Source organism: Sapajus apella, unplaced genomic scaffold, assembly GCF_009761245.1.
Source record: "Sapajus apella isolate SASKATOON/1434 unplaced genomic scaffold, GSC_monkey_1.0 scaffold69, whole genome shotgun sequence".
Taxonomy (NCBI): domain Eukaryota; kingdom Metazoa; phylum Chordata; class Mammalia; order Primates; family Cebidae; genus Sapajus; species Sapajus apella.
Window position 1 is genome coordinate 952355 of NW_022437009.1, and position 13654 is coordinate 966008.

The 13654-nt window shown below is 42.2% G+C and overlaps 1 pseudogene; it reads left to right on the top strand.

The window, feature by feature from the left end:
- Positions 1–9834: 9834 nt before the first annotated feature.
- Positions 9835–12665, top strand: LOC116531202 (annotated as a pseudogene).
- The last annotated feature ends 989 nt before the right edge of the window (positions 12666–13654 follow it).

Consider the following 13654-nt stretch of genomic DNA (forward strand, 5'->3'; position numbering starts at 1 on the left):
CCCCTAATTGAAAAAGTGTGTGCCCCAAATATCATACTTATCCTGCATTTCTACAAGAGCCATAACTCTAAGGCTTTCCATTAGAACCTCAATAAAGGGAATGTCTTCAACTTAAGCATCCCAGATACTCTCAGGGTTTGTTATACTTGTAGAACAAGGTTAGACATGTCAAGGATAACGGGGGGAGGAGGAGGGCCCATTCCCTGGACAAGCAGCATAAACCAGAAGAGTAGCATTTGTGAATGAATGGACAACAGGAAGGTAAATATGAACCACACACTTCCAGTCTGCCAGCCCTGGGAGGCATGCCCATACTGACCACAGCACTTCTCCCAGAGGGTGTCCAGGGCACAGTCAGAGCTGCCAGGTGCCAACTCTGGGGTCTCCATTTACACTATCTTCTATATAAATGAATATGGTTCCCAAAGTTGTGCAACATGGTGGTGGTGAGCAGCGGAAGCCACAGGGGGCACCATAATGTGGGTCCCTAAGGCAGGATCCCAGGTCTTCGAGCAAGCCCTCTCTACACACTAAAATTATGTCAGTGGCACCTTCAGAAGAAGCCGAGGAATGGCATTCATATGAACATTCAAATGCTGAGCACCTGCTCGGTGCAAAGTGTAGTATGTGATGTGAGGAATCAAACATGTATGAGAATCATTTAGTGAGTATCTGAAGGCACATATGAGGATGGGCTCCCTTCTCTTACCTGGCTGTGACTTTGCTGCTTGACTCTAATTTTAACATGCTGACAGCTAATATACTGTACACTCCTAACACCAATCCCTGTCCTTTGCCACCTGCCCCTCCCTGTTTCCTTAACTCCTTTCCTTTTAAATGACATGCTACAGACCACAAAATATAAACAACTGTAGATTAGACTTTGGAGTTAGAATCTCTCCGCAAATTTGATTTTCTTCTTTGCTCCTTTAGAATACTTAAATTTTGATGTTTAAAAGCTCTACTAGTGTTTTGTGTGTGTGTGCATGTATTCACACGCATTACTTATACCCAAATAATTCACAGATGACATTTCTAATAAAGTACAAGCCCAGGGCTGTGAAGCCAACTTTCCAGGTGAATCATAAATTATCTAAAAGTTGGCAAAAATCTGAAGATGACATTTTATTTTCATTGCAGGTCTATTGAGTTTGAATAAGGGTCTCATAGTAGCTCAGTAGAAGAGTACTATTTTAGAAAAAGAAAGGAGCTGATTTTTATTGTTTATTTTTCTGGTAGTGCAAGGCAGGACCTAAAGAGAAAACATCAATTAGCACAATATTCTGGAGACTCATTGGTAACACAAAGAACTAAGGGGCAAATTAACAGACACCTGACTCAGTGTGAGGCCTACAAAAGCATAGTTCATAGGTCTCAGCACATGAATACTCCCTGGGGAATTGCTCAAAGTATGGCAGCCCCAGCTGCCATGAGATCCTGAATAAAGGGTCTGAGGGGTGATTTTGATGTAGGTAGTCAGGAAACCATATGAGAAACCTAGGTTGCAGTTAAAACCTGCGCGGTGGCTCACGCCTGTAATCCCAGCACTTTGGGAGGCTGAGGTGGGTGGATCACCTGAGGTCAGGAGTTCGAGACCAGCCTGACCAATATGGTGAAACCCCATTTTAAAAAAATAAAAATAAAATAAAAATAAAAAACCGGCTGACCAATAGTGAACATATATGAAGGGGACATGGGGGTTCATTTGGCTATTCTCACAACTTACTGGTAGCTTTACATTTTTATACAACAAAAAGTAAAACAAAACCAAAAATCAAAACATCCTCTCACTATGTGCCTAATTCTCCAAACACCTCCACATCTCAAAAACATAAGCAAATAAGACAAAGGACTGGTGGCCTTGGGGAGGGTGTCTCCTCCAGCCTCCATTTCCTGGCTCTGCCTGGGGTGATGTGTGCACTGAAATTCTTCTACACTTGTTGAAAGGCCACATAGGCGATGCTTACTCAGAAATCTGGCCGCTTCTAATCAGACCAGGTGATGGACTGACAGCATGTGAGAAGGGGTGCTTTTGTCCGGAGCCTTCCAGAGGACAGGTGGGGGTGCTCCCGAATCCGCAGCTCTAGATGGATGTGCCTGGCTCTTGCTGCATTGCATTTTCTCCAAGTGCTGAGGAACCACAGCTAGAAATTCTTTTCCTAGGGGCTAAGAACCCAAACATATGTCACTGATTAGAGCTAATATCTCATTTCTAATTCTATTGATTCCTTGAAAAGGGCAAGTCTTAAAGACCATGGCTATTCTTAGCAAATTCGCCTCCTCCCCGCCCCCCCAGGATCACTGCCTCTGAGAGAGGAAGCGGGGGGCCCGCAGGGACTCTTGTCAGATGGGCAGCAGGGATTCCTGCCTTCCTGGTGTCAGTGGGGCTCAGTCTCCACAGCACACCCCTGCAGTCAGATCAGCACACAGGCACACACACCCACATGCAGGTCTCTCTCACCTTCTTTCCTGTTTCTGAGCTGCGGCTCTGGCAAGGTCACCATTAACAACAACAGAGCTCCTTCCTGGGTTTAAGGACTCCATGACTTCCACAGTCAAAGTGTGTTCCTGCTCCTCAGTCCTGCCATGTTCCTGTGATTTGGTAGGACAGCTTCTCCATGGCCTTTCTTTTAGTTACCACAGGAAATACAGCAAAAGCTCAAGCCCCATTCATCCAGATCAAGACTTTGGTCCTAAGAGGGTTTTCCAATGCAGACATAGCAACATCCCAGGAGGCCTGATTCTTGTGCCCTTCAGAGCAAAACGGAGGAAAAAGCATTTGTTGCCTGGCCATATGGGGCAGCCTTCAGGGGCATGTGGGGCTCCAGGCAATGCCCTGCAGGGTTTTCCCTATGGTGGCCTCATTCAGGGTTTGTTAAGTTGATTCACATTAGTCACATACAGTCCCCTGAGTGTTCTCCAGGCGTAGCCAGCCCTAGTCTGTGCAAAGCCCTGTGGTTTCCCAGACAGTGTGTCAGACCTCATGCCTCAGACCTGGCACAAAGGACCTGATGTCTACTTCTAGCACTGCCACCAAGTAGCTGCATGATCTCAATCTCCTGACGTCTCTGCATCTTATTTTCTGCATTAGTGAAAACAAAAGCCTTGAACTGGAATTACTTAATGTTTTATATAACCTCTTCCAGCTCTACAGAGGTAAGGATAACGATCTGGTAGAATACCAGCTTTCCCTTGAAGTAAAAATGTCCACTTCATCGCCAAAGCCCACCAGATAGATTTGCACTCTGTTCCCCATCTCCATTCTTTTGGTTTGGAAAACAGAACAAGTTGAATGCAATCTCACAGTTCACATTCATACAACAAAAATCAAAGCCTCCCAAGCCAGCACTGGGGATAAAATGATGATAAATGGAAACTAACTTTATCATCCAAAAATACCCCCTCGAACGCTGAAGAAATATTGATAATAACGCTCCATCTGCTGAATAAATCAGAACAAGACTGGAGAGTCTACTCAACATTGTTTGAGCATGGAGGACAGCCAGTAAAGTACTAGGGTTTCATGAAAACTGATCTCAGGAGAACTGACATAAATAAAGCATGTCAAGGTTTAAAAGGGGAAAATGAAAATAAAAGGAATAGCAGAAGCGTTTTCTGTTTATTATTATCTTCATTGTTAAGAACTCTCGCAGAAAAAGCACAGGTCTAGAAATCAAGATGCTTGGCTTCTAGTCCATTCTCTACCACCAATTCCCACCGACCTCTGTAAAATCACTTTGCCTCTATATACAGGCTACCTTATTTGGTGATTGTGAGGCTTGAATAAAAAAGATAACATATAAAGGCACTTTGGGAGAAGAAAAGGTGTCTAAAGCTTAAGATGCTATGTGAATAAACTGCATGGTTAATTATAAATAATAGTAGTAAAATAACCCTCAAGTACTGCAGCGAAAGAGCTCAGGGAGGCAGCTGCTGTTCTAGGGCGCCCCCTGCAGGTTGACCCAGAAGTTGGCATCAAAATAGGGGCCCGGATTTCCCACCTTTTGGACCTTCAAAGGAACTGTGCTCAGCCTGGGGTAAACCATGAGACTTGCAGTAGGGATAGGTGGGGGGAAATTGAGAAAGCCCAGTTTAGTCTTCACGCCAGGATTCCTACAGCGATATTATTGAGGTCCCCGAGGGTCTCCTCCCCACCCCACAACCAGTCTCAGATCTTTTGGATAAGGCCCAGATTTCTAAAAGTGAGGCTGTTAGTTCTCTCGGCGTCTCACTCCCAATCTAAATACTCTGGGGAAGTGCCCACGTTCTCCCAAAGTCACCTTAAAGTGCAGGGCGGCTCTGGGGTACTGACAGTCAGCTGGTATTTGGAGTTGGAGTCCTCAGGTTTGGAAACCTCCACCAGGTTGCAGAATTCTTGGTTCCTCTAGTGAATATCTGTGAGTTCCCCACCCCCAAACAACGTAAGAAATAGAGGCTGCAGTCTAAATGACTAATCAGCTGTATAAATGGACCAGAATATCTTCTGAGGCTAAAGTAAGAACAGCTGTAAATATTACAGTACATGGTTGGAAACTTAAACTGGGGTAAGTCCAATAATTTATAGGTATCTCTGCATGTTTACATAAATGTGGTCAACTGCCAGGATTGCTAGCATATACCATATGGAAAATAAAAATCATTCTTTTTTTGGGGGAAGGAATGCTCTCTTAGTCTATCTGGGAAAGAATATGAAAATACATGGAGCATGAAAATAGAAAGTAGGCATACAATCTAAGCTATATATAATCATCTTTGGGAGTTCGATACCACAAAAAAATTATTTTTAAAAATTGCGTTTCCTGGCTTTCTCTTCCTCTTTTTCCCTCTTTCCCAGATTCCGAGCTTCTGACGCTAATAAAATTTCTGAATTGCTGCAGCAGAGGCATACCACTATATTCTCAGGCTTCTAAAATTGTGAGTGGGGAAAAAGGAAGTGTCAAAATTGTGTTTGACTTTCTAATATCCTAGGTAAAGAAATCCCCAAAGATAAATAAAAGGGGATTAAGTTATGACTCTGCTTATAAATCATGACATAGTCAATTTGCACAGGTTTTTAGAGGAAATTTTTGGAGAAGAACATTGGATTATTTGAACAAATCAGATATTTCAAAGAATCATAGAATCTTAGCAGTAGAGAGAAATTTAAGAATTGTTGCATTTGACAGACGCAGAACCATTTTCCAAAGAGGTAAAGTGGCTTCTTTAAAATGTACTAGTATCAGAACCAGGTCTTTCATTTGAAAATGGGAGAGAAAAAGTTAAGTGGAAGAGGAAGAGGCAAAGAAGGGAAGATACTGATTTAGCAGAAAAAGGTAGACACGGAAACAGAGCTAGATACATATAGAAGAAGAATAAAGAAAGAACAAAGAGGCAGCAGAAAGAGAAGAAGGCAGTCTTGTATGAGGGCAGAAGATAGAGTGGTTGATGCACAAATAGAAAATGTCATCATACATATTTAATAGCAGTCCGAGCTTCTCTCTCCTGACGTCCTCTACATAACGAGCCTACCCGCCAACTTACTAAATGGAACATCTTGTAAGAATCCGAATTTATGGGCATTCCTGAGCCGTGGGAAGCTGCCACCAGCTTAAAGAAATTGATCCTAGTCTAATTTAGACAGTGCAGCTTAACATAAATGGCTGGATGAGACCTGAGCAATATCTGCTAATTTTCTGTTCTTCGTTTTTGTGTTTTGTTTTTTTTCCCTCAACCACACCTAAACCATTCCAGAGAGATAAAACCCTTTAGTGATTTTATTCCAAGAAGGAAGTTGAATGCCTTGAAGCATCTGGCCTGGTGCCCTCCTGTTGTCCTAGCTCATCGCTCATCTTTCTTTGTGCCCTGGGCGGCTGATCTGAATACAGAGGATACATGAACTTTGAAGGAAGCTGGCGGGATGGAGTTGGAGCCTCACTGTTTTAATCAAGATGAATTCAAAACCTTTGCTTATCGAGTAGAAAACTTAAACCAGCAATGGAGAACCAATTGACACCAACAGAAAAGGAAACAGCCATCAGAAAGGTGCAGGGAGCCTAATAAGATTATATTTAACATAGTTATCTCCTCCTAGCAGATGCTGATGGATTAAGTTTACTTGCTGCCTCCATAAATAATTTTAGCATGTGGAATAAGAGAGCCTCCTAGAATGTAAGAGATGAGTTCAGGAAAATATGTAGTAGCTCAAGACAAAACTGTGGTTTCCACCTGCAGGCCACGGTAATGATGTTTCTCCCTCCTTGAGTTTGGGGCTCTTTGTCCAAGCTTCTCCAGCCAATATTGGGAGCTGCATCACCGTCCGCTCCTCCTGACTTGCACCTAGGTGGGCTTTGCTGCACACTGCGTTTGCCTCTTCTCTTCGGGGGCTCTGCTTCACATGGGGGCTATCCACATGGAACACAGCAAATGATGAGTTGAGTTCTGAGTTGTTTTTCTCCAAATTGGTCTCCTTCAGGGAAGCACTGAATCTGGCATGTGATAAGTGCTTGAAAAAATGTTTTTTGAATAAACAAGAGAAAAGAAATAGCCTATTATTCTAGAACTCCCTACCCTACATCCAGCACAGTGCTAAGCACACAGATAATATTTGAGATTCTTTTTTTTTTGAGATGGAGTTTTGCTCTTGTTGCCCAGGCCAGAGTGTAATGGCATAGCCTCTGCTCACTGCAACCTCCGCCTCCTGGGTTCAAGAGATTCTTCTGCCTCAGCCTCCGGAGTAGCTGGGATTACAGGTGAGCACTACCACATCCAGCTAATTTTTCGTATTTTAATAGAGACAGTGTTTCCCCATGTTGTCCAGGCTGGTCTCGAACTCCTGAACTCAGGTGATCCATCCACCTCGGCCTCCCAAAGTGCAGGTATTACAGGCGTCAGCCACTGTGCCTGGCCAATATTTGAGCTTCTTTCGTAGCCTATATTGCCCTAAGGGACATGGTGGAGACCCTAAGGCTCAAGACTAAGAAGTTTACTTTGTCCCCCTCTACGAGGATACCTGAGAGCCACTCAGAAGACTTCCAGTGACCAGGCAGGAAGGAGACTCTGGAGAAAGGAAGATGGACAAAGGAAGAGGTGACTGGAGCCAGTCCTGGTCACAGTGCCTCAGAGACCTTTCCGTGGAGTACTTCTCTGAGTCTTCTCCTTCATCCAAGACAAAGAAACATGATTTCTGGGATCACCACTTCCTCCTCACCCCCTAATAGTATCAAAGGACAAAGCGTTCAATACAGGACCCAAGGAAAGAGAAACTAACATAGTGGTTGTCTTTTATCCTCACTCAGGGAGTTTTTTCAAATCACACAAACAAGAACAGCACCCACTTTCCCCACCCTAAGCCCCACCTGGAATCTGCTGCTGCTTCTGCTGTGCAGTCATCTCCACATAAAGATGAGATCAAGGGGAAGGATGCAGAACACTCTTGAACTTTCTCTGATATTCTAAGGTAAAAGAAGAAACCTAGAAAGAATTAGTAACAACAAACAAATCTCTCTAGGAATGTAGTAATACTTTAAAAAAAAGATTCTCCAAAGAAGATACATAGTGGTCAACACACACATGAAAAGATGTTCAGCATCATTAGTCACTAAAGAAACGCAAGCCAAAATCACAATGTGATACCAAGTCATATAGGTAGGATGTCTAGGATTTAAAAAGACAGACAGTAGAGGTGTTGGTGAGGACAAGGAGAAACTGAAGCCCTTCTGCATCACTAGTTGGAGTATGAAAGGATGCAGCTTTTTTTGGAAAACAGCTTGCCAGTTCTTCAAAAAACTAAATTATATGACCTAGGAATGCTATATATATCCAAGAAAATTAAAAACATGTATTCACACAAAAACGTATACAGAAATGCTCATAGAAACATGATTCATAATAACCTAAAGGTAGAGATGACCCAAATTTTCATCAACTGATGAGTAAATGTATAAAAGGTTCTACATTTCATGTTATGGAATATTATTCAGCCATAAAAGGAACAAAGTACTGATACATTCTACAACGTAGATGCACCTTGAAAACATTATGATAAGTAAAACAAGCCAGATATGAAATCCACTTATCATGTAATTCCATTTAAGTGAAAAATCCCAGAATAGGAAAACACATAGAGACAGAAAGTGGATTATTAGAGGTTGTCAGGGGTTGGGTGGAACGGGAAGGGAGAATGCAGAGTGCCTGCTAATGTGTCAGGGTATCTTTTAGGAACAATGAATGTATTCTAGAATTAGGCAGTGGTAATAGCTGCATACCCTTTTGAGTATATTAAAAGCCACTGAATTGCACACTTCAAAACAGTATATTGTAGGTATGTGAATTATACATGAATTACAAAATTATCAGAAGAAGCCATTAGAATTGTTCAAAGGACAATTAGGACCCTGCTGGAAATGCTAATCTCACTTGAAAAGTTTTGCTAGACAACAGCCTCTTCATCTTATCCTCCAATTCACACTCCAAAGCAGCCCCAAACCACAGTCCCTAGCTATTACTAAAGGAAAAAGGAGAGACACCAGTCAGCATTGAGGTGACTTGAGAAGCATTTAATGTAGAGGGCGGGGAGGAGGTTGAACACAGGAACGTGAATTAATGGAAGATGAATTGCCCCATCTCAAGAAAGGATCAGATGCTGATTACAAAAGGAAGCCAAAGTGTCTGCAGAGAGGCCTCTCTTTAATAGTTTCCCATGTGTTGACTATAAGAGAGTGTGACCAACAGAATCCTCTCTAGACACAAATGTATTTGACTTGAAGAGGAGAGGTCATGCTGAGCAATTCTGATGCTTGCTTGCTTGCTGAGCTCCTGCATGGGTCCCAACATTTTTGCGGGCCTAACTTCTCCCCTGACTCAGAGGCTGTGGGTTTCTTCTCCCTGAATCCTCTCTCTCCCTGTGATGTGTGTGAAAGACAAAGGAATATCAAAGTTCAGTATGAGTATTGCCTATCGAACTACTTAAAATCAGCTCTAAAAAACCAAATTGATTCTAACCAACAGTGTGCAAGAGTTTCAGTTTTGCCACACTGATGATAGGAATCAATTTGGTCCAGTCATTACGGAAAACAGCACGGAGGTTCCTCAAAAAATTAAAAGTTGAACTAAATCACATGCCATATGGTTCAGCAATCCCACTTCTCGGTATTTATCCAAAATAATTGAAATTAGGATCCTGAAGATATATTAGCACTCTCCTGTTCATTGAGACACTATTTACAATAGCCAAGATGTGGAAATAACTTTTGTACCTATCAAAATATGAGTGGATAAAGAAAATGTGATATATATGTAGAATAGAATACTATTCAGCCTTTGAAAAGAAGGAAATTCTGCAATATGCAACAACATATGAACCTTGAGGATATTTCACTAAGTGAAATAAGCCAGTCATAGAAAGAAAAATACTGCATGATTCTACTTACATGAGGTGTCCAAAATAGCCAAATGTATAGAAGCAAAGGGTAGAATGGTGGTAGCCAGGAGCTGGGAGAAGGGAGAAATGGGGAGTTATGAATGAACAGGGATAAAGTTTCAGTTAAGCAGGATGATAAGCTCTAGATATCTGCACTACAATATTGTATATACAGTCAACAATAAAGTGCTGTACACTTAAAGGTTTCCTGAGGGTAGATCTCATGCTGTGTTCTTAACAAATAAAATTGCCCCCATCCCCACTTCCACCCCCTGTCAAAAAACCCCAAATTGATATCTTCAGAGGATGCTAGCGAACCAACTGGCTTTTGGAAAATTGGTAAATAAAAGTTTAAAATTTTTAAGGTTTCCTTTTGTTTTTGCTATGCAAAGTGTGCCACACTTTGAAGAAACGAAAACCACATGGGTACTTAAATTTCAACAAATTTGAGTTCTCTTTCCCGTCTTGCAATATGACGGGTGAAAAGGTTGAGAAGCTGGATACTACAGAGAAGAAGCCGGAAGCCAAGAAGGCTAATGCTGGTGGCAAAGTGGAAAGGGGTAACCTCAAGGTCAAAAGGGCCAAGAAGGGGAAGCCCAATTGCAGCCAAAATCCTGCCCTTTTCAGAGGATTTGGTACATATTCCTGATCTGCTATGTATTCCAGAAACGCCATGTACAAGAGGAAGTACTCAGCTGCTAAATCCAAGGTCAAAAAGAAAAAGCAGCAGCATCTTGCAACTGCTACAAAACCAGTTAGTTGTGACAAGAACAGTGGTATCTGTGTAGTTAAACTTCACAAAATGCCTAGGTTATTATCCCATTGAAGACGTGCCTCGAAAGCTGTTGAGGCACGGGCAAAATACCATTCAGTCAGCACGTGAGGAAACTGAGTCAGCATCACTCCCAGGACCATTCTGATCACCCTCACTGGACGCCACAGGGCAAGAGGGTAGTTTTCCTGAAACAGCTGGTCAGTGGCTTGGCTTGCTACTTGTGACTGGACTTCTGGCCCTCAATCAAGTTACTCTATAAAGAACACACCAGAAATTTGTCATTGCACCTCATCCAAAATTAATATCAGCAATGTAAAAATTCCCAAACATCTTACTGATGCTTACCACACAGAGAAGCAGCTGCGGAAGCCCAGACATAGGAAGGTGAGATCTTCAACACAGAAAAACAGAAATACGAGATTACAGAGCAGCGCAAGATTGATCGGAAAGCTGTGGACTCACAAATTTTACCAAAAATCAAAGCTATTTCTCAATTCCAGGGCTACCTGTGATTTATGTTTGCCCTGACAAATGGAATTTATCCTCACAAATTGGTATTCTATGCATTCTTTTTTTCCCCCCATTTATTTATTTTATTGCATTTTAGGTTGGTATTCTAAATTTCATAAGAGCCTAATTAAATAACTGATAAAAAATTCAACAAATTTGTGAATGATGAATTGAATTGAAAGATCACAGATAGGATTGAACTATCAGTGGAATCCTAATGCATTAAGAGATATACTGCATGAAACCTCAATGACAACTGACGTGACAAAAAGAGAAACATTGGGACATACACGCCCTCTAGGGAAGAGCATCTAATCATGATGTCCTAATGCTTTGAGACAAGAGAAAGAGGAAAGAAGGAGGAGGAGGAGGACCTCGAGTGGGCACTTAGATACAATCAGAAACACGGAGACTAAAGGAACAGACTTAACTTTACTGCGGGGAAGCAATCAGCTAAATCCAGGCTATAGGAACCTCTTTAGATTAAGTGCTCTTTCAATGAATAAATTGTAAGGAAAATAAGGAGATGAAGGGGAAGCCTATGGATTAAAAGGCACTTAAAAGATGTCTTTAAGAAACAGGCAAAGCTAAATGCTCATCATCACTGGTCATCAGAGAAATGCAAATCAAAACTACATTGAGATACCATCTCACGCCAGTTAGAATGGCGATCATTAAAAAATCTGGAGACAACAGATGCTGGAGAGGATGTGGAGAAATAGGAACACTTTTACACTGTTGGTGGGAGTGTAAATTAGTTCAACCATTGTGGAAGACAGTGTGGCGATTCCTCAAGGACCTAGAAATAGAAATTCCATTTGACCCAGCAATCCCATTACTGGGTGTATATCCAAAGGATTACAAATCGTTCTACTATAAGGACACGTGCACACGAATGTTCATTGCAGCACTGTTTACAATAGCAAAGACCTGGAACCAACCCAAATGCCCATCGACGATAGACTGGACAGGGAAAATGTGGCACATATACACCATGGAATATTATGCAGCCATCAAAAACGATGAGTTTGGTTCCTTTGTAGGGACATGGATGAACCTGGAAACCATCATTCTCAGCAAACTGACACAAGAGCAGAAGATCAAACACTGCATGTTCTCACTCATAGGTGGGTGTTGAACAATGAGAACACATGGACACAGGGAGGGGAGTACTATGCGCTGGGGTCAGTTGGGGGGAAATAGGGGAGGGACGGTGGGGGGTGGGAAGCTGGGGAGAGATAGCAAGGGGAGAAATGCCAGATGTAGGTGATGGGGAGGAAGGCAGCAAATCACACTGCCATGTGTGTACCTATGCAACAATCTTGCATGTTCTTCACATGTACCCCGAGACCTAAAATGCAATAAAATAAACAAATGGGAAAAAAAAAAAGAAACAGGCAAAGCTAAACTAGTGTTTAGGAATATGCACTTAGGTGATAAGACTGCTTTTAAAAAGTGGGAAGTGGTTGCAATGAAAGTTGGGACAATGGTTACTTTTGCTGCAAGAGGGGAGATGTTTGAGGGACAGGCATGCAGAGCACTTCTTGGGTGGTTGGAAAAAATTCTCTTATCATGGGTAGTGATTACAAGAGTTGTAGCTTTAAAACCATTATTTTAACCTGCACATTCTCTTTTTACGGTTTTTTTTGTACCTACAATATATTTAGAAATAAATTTTTTCTAATAAAAATTAATTAAGTAAAATCAGCTTTGATGGGAGAAATGGGAAAGAAAAACCAGAAAATGGGAAAAAAAATATTAGGAATGTAAGAGAGAAAAGGATCACATTTGTGACCAAACATCTGTATTTACAGCAAAAGCAGAACCCATTTCTGTATCACAAAGATGATTCTTAGTGTCACCCAGGACTTCCCTCTTCAAAATGCACAATGGATTTTGGCCACCTATGACCCTGGCAGTGAAATCCAGGAGGAAGGGGAAGAACTGGTGGAGAAGAGACTGGAATCCAGACTGGCTAGCTGATTGTGCACATGCTGGTTGGAAGAATCGGAAACCAACATCTTCAGACCACCATTTGAGAGAGGCCTGAGTGGCAGCACAGCCCCCCAAAAAGAATGTGGAATAGTGTCTTCAGTGACCCCATCAGAGAAACACCAGCATCCCCAGGAGCAGCTGGAAAAGTCAGGACCCATGTAGGGAAATGTCAGCTGTGTCAGAACCACGGGAGCAGAGAAGAGAGGCCTCTGTAAGAGAAATCTGTCTCTGCCTGTCCACATGTCTGTCAGCATGACATTTTAGGTCAATAAATATTCATCAGGATGCACCATTGCAGCTGACCTATATTACCCCCTCCACTGGAGGAGAAAATAAACAGGACTTGTGGGTGCAGGAGATGTCTGCCCCCATCAGAGCTGCCTTTGTGCTCTGTGTGTGAGCCAGGAGTTCAGATGAATGTTTGTCTCCTTCAATTCTTTGGGACTTGTGCATCTAATATCTGGTATGGCACCAGCTCCTTCCCTGTGTGTTAAACGGCAATACAGTGCCATCAACATTGTCAATTGTGAGACAGTAACATTCAAGGGGAGGTTAGCTTATCAACAGGTAACCTTTTCTGTTACCTGCTAATGGGAGAGTTCCGCAAGTGGAGTTTGTTTCTTCCTTTTCTTTGCTCCCAACATCTGTTTTCATACATCTGTTTGGCCTTTTCTTCTCACTGCTACTGTCTATGTATCTGTCTCCACAGTGAAACTGGGAACCTCTCTCTCATTTCATCAATAAATATTGATTGAGCAACTCTTATGTACAAAGCATTATGTCAGCTAAAGTGGCAAACGGAAAAGTAACCCCTAGAGCTAAGAGGCAGATATTAAACAACACACAAATACATGCGTAACTAAACATTAGGTGAGCGCTAAGAAAGTGAAGGGTGAGATGAATGATTACACAGGGAGGTCTATTGGATAGTTCCGCATTAGGAAAGTCTTCAGTGAGAAAGAATGTGGAGCGATTGG